This window comes from Lutra lutra, chromosome 10, assembly GCF_902655055.1.
Source record: "Lutra lutra chromosome 10, mLutLut1.2, whole genome shotgun sequence".
NCBI lineage: Eukaryota > Metazoa > Chordata > Mammalia > Carnivora > Mustelidae > Lutra > Lutra lutra.
The window spans coordinates 66,172,518-66,176,092 of NC_062287.1; the positions used below are offsets into that span (position 1 = coordinate 66,172,518).

At 46.9% G+C, this 3,575-nt stretch overlaps 1 long non-coding RNA gene across 1 annotated transcript; it reads left to right on the forward strand.

Annotated features, from left to right (window-relative positions):
- The first annotated feature begins 1,105 nt into the window (after positions 1-1,105).
- Positions 1,106-2,657, forward strand: LOC125079656 (uncharacterized). The gene is made up of 3 exons (XR_007121163.1): positions 1,106-1,481; positions 1,590-1,710; positions 1,843-2,657. It is a non-coding gene; the product is annotated as an uncharacterized LOC125079656 (long non-coding RNA).
- The last annotated feature ends 918 nt before the right edge of the window (positions 2,658-3,575 follow it).

Below are 3,575 nucleotides of genomic sequence, written 5' to 3' on the forward strand. Positions count from 1 at the left end.
TGGAGTGATCCTCTGGGCAAGCCTTCTCCACCCTTAACAAGAAGAAGTGAAGTACAAGTGAATGTAATTTCTGGACACAGAGAAATTATTACAGACATCTCGTGCCCGCTTCATGTTCCATTTGTTGTAAGAAGTACAGTCTTCTGGAAGGGTGCATGCGGACTTGGTGGAACTTAAGCTCAAGAGTGAGTCACAGTTGTCTAATCTTACTGGGGTCCCCTGAGAGGAAGAAAATATCATTAGCAGTATGGGAGTGTTAAGGGGCTGTAGGGCCCATTATGCAGGACTTGTCCAGCACTTTCCAACCCTTCTGTGTCAGGTAAAGCCAGTAACTGGACAAACACCAAATACTTTCACTTGAATCGTAAGGGCTCCAGAAGTACTGCTACTAGGACTATTGACTATTCAAGGGTGCTACCAAAATGCAATTCCAGACAGGTGGAAAGGAGAGGTTGTGGATGACTCCACTGTCTGAGCTCCCCCGAGATGAAGATCTGCCATTGGATTAACGGCAGTGACACTTGACCTTGTGCTCTGGGCATCATGTCATCCTGGTTTCAAGAACCAACTTGGTCCAACCCTAGAGCCCCTGGTGAAGATGATCCCTGGAGGTAAAAGTGAACACACATGGGTCACAGGCCCAGCAGTTTCCAAAGGACGTCCTTGTTTGTCTTTTGAAGTCCTCATGCTGAGGGCAAGACCTCCAAGCTGTTTATTCCTGTGGCAGGACCTGGCCCATGGTAGTTAACATCGGCTGGGAGGATGAACGGGTGGATGGAGGAGGCCAGGCTAGGACCAGTGCCAGCTGCCTCTAGTCCTCCCTGCCTGGACTTCATGCACAGATACTGAAGGCTGTACTTCAGCAATGACAGACCATGTGACAGAGGCTGCTGTAGGACCCAGAGGGTCCAAGCTTTTGGGACTTGGAGTCAGATGTGTCCAGGCACTGATCCTAATTCTGCCACCTGTTAGTTCTAGGACCTTAGTTTCTTGATCTTTGACTTTCGTGTTCCACACATATAGAATGGATATAATAAAATCTTCTTCCTTCAGCTATCAGGAAGATAATGCTTACAAAGTGTTTAGCTAAGCCCCTGGCACAGAGTAAGTGTTTGGCAAATGGGCCCAACTGGGATTCCAGGCTTCTGGAAATGCAAAGCAACAGCCCCAGAGAGTTAGCTTGGGAGAAATCGCCACAGCTCCCGATTTCCGAAGGAGGTGGCATTGTGGATTCTAGACCCTGCCGTGTCAGCTGGCAGAATGCACTAGCATTCAGGATTCTTCTGTCAGGTGTGTGGGCCATGAATCATGAGTGAAAGGCTCTGAGGTCACATGTGTGGGCATGAGGTCAGAGCTGGGCTTGTGATAAAGTGACAGTGAGCCAGCAGCAGATCGGATGGATTCTCAGAATGAGTGATGGCTGATTTCATAGAAGTGGAGGGACGGAAGGGAGCTTCAGCCGGGTCCAGTCTGGGTCTCAGGTTTGATGGGGCTTCTTGGTCACTCAGGGTGTGTTTCTGCTCAGGAGGGTTGGACCCTCCCTGCCAACTGCCGTCATGGGAACTTCACAACTGTTCAATTTGATTCAGGCAAGATGCTCCACCAGGCAAATTTTATTGCAAGTTCTATAAGTCAGGAACTCTGACAGTCTGTCATCTGAGAAAGCCCCAGCACATTGAGACAAGAGCCACACTCTGCCCTGTCAGCCAGGTGGGTGATGATTCCACCTGTGAAATTTTACTCACTCAGAAATGACTGATGATCCTGTGGGTGATTACTGAATTCCATCTTTGGGAATCAGTCACTCACTCAATGAACATTTTTCTTCTACTTTCCTTCTAGGTGAAACTGCAGGAGTGAGAGACTGCCTATCCAGCCCGGGCTGTGCCCTGCCTGCTTCTCATGCTGTTTGCCTACACACACACAAGTGTCTCTACATATGAATTGCAGGCAGGCTGGGGACTCTTTCTATTCCAGAGCTGCCTTTGAAAGCAGTGAGGTTACAGCATAGAGGCTGGATTCAAACCGGAGCAGGAACACTCACGAAGATGTATGTTGCCGCTGCCACTCAGCAGCTTTGTGCCCGAAATATTCTATTGGAAAATGGGTAATTTAGATAGCAGTCATTGGAGTAGGTCGAAGGTTTTAGCAATGGAATTGTTTTACATTTAAATGCTTCTAAACAAGTCCCACTCTTTTACCTGTAGTCTATAACTACAGCCATTCAGGGGAGCTCCTGGGAATAAACACCCTTGGAGATCAAATCCCAGTGTCCCTGGTGATCCCAGAGCAGCTTGTTCTTCAAGGAGTCATTATGATGTGGTGAATGCAGGGCTCTGAGCTGGAGGTTGGGATCCTGGGATCCAGATTTCTGGTTCTGCCATGCACCTGCCAGGTGACTCTGTGAGGGCTGGCGCTTCCTTGTGCCCAGGAGGAGGGCGGCTGGGTCGTCCCCAGAGTAGCTCCCACTTCCAACATTCTAGGAGACTGAGTTAGCTTGGCAGGTCATTCAGAAATCAGGAAACAATGCGATGACAGTTGAAATTAGTATATCCTTGGTAACCGTAAGCAGGGGGTCACAGACATTTGGCACTGGATCGTGAAATCCCAGAACCATGCAATTCCACTCAAGGGCAAAGTCCCTAGCACCACTCAATTGTCACTACTTATTTTTATTTATTTATTTATTTATTTACCTTTTTAAAAAAGATTTTATTTATTTAACACAGAGAGAGAGAGAGAGAGAGAGAGAGAGAGATTACAAGTAGGCAGAGAGACAGAGAGAGAGAGGGAAGCAGGATCCCCGCTGAGCAGAGAGCCTGATGTGGGGCTCGATCCAAGATCCAAGATTCAAGATCATGATTCTGAGATCAAGACCCGAGCTGAAGGCAGAGGCTTAACCCACTGAGCCACCCTGGTGCCCCTACTTATTTTTATTGTTTTAAAACAGATTTTATTTATTTACTTGTCAGAGAGATAGAGAAATCAAGGGATTGAGCACATGAACGGGGAGGGGCAGAGGGAGAAGCAGGGATCCTGACGCAGAATTCGATCCAAGCACCCTGGGATCATGATCTGAGCCGCAGGTAGACGCTTATCCGACTAAGCCACCCAGGCATCCAGTCACTAGTGTTTTTTTTTTTTTTTAAAGATTTAATTTATTTATTTGAGAGAGAGACAGTGAGAGAGCATGAGCGAGGAGAAGGTCGGAGAGAGAAGCAGACTCCCCGTGGAGCTGGGAGCCCGATGTGGGACCCGATCACGGGACTCCGGGATCATGACCTGAGCCGAAGGCAGTCGTTCAACCAACTGAGCCACCCAGGCGTCCCCAGTCACTAGTTTTTAAGGTCAAATTCTTTCATGGGCAATTTTATTATGTTGGTAGTCTATGACTCTTATTAAACTAATGCTCTTTTAGATCTATTTGCAAACTCTAATCTCCTGTTATTTTTCATTACTAGTAATAGCAAAAAAATAATAGTAGCAACTATGTATTGAGTGCATAATATCTAATAAGCACTTTTTATAGAGCACTAACTCTGACCTTATTAGATTCTTCCAATAACTCTTTTATT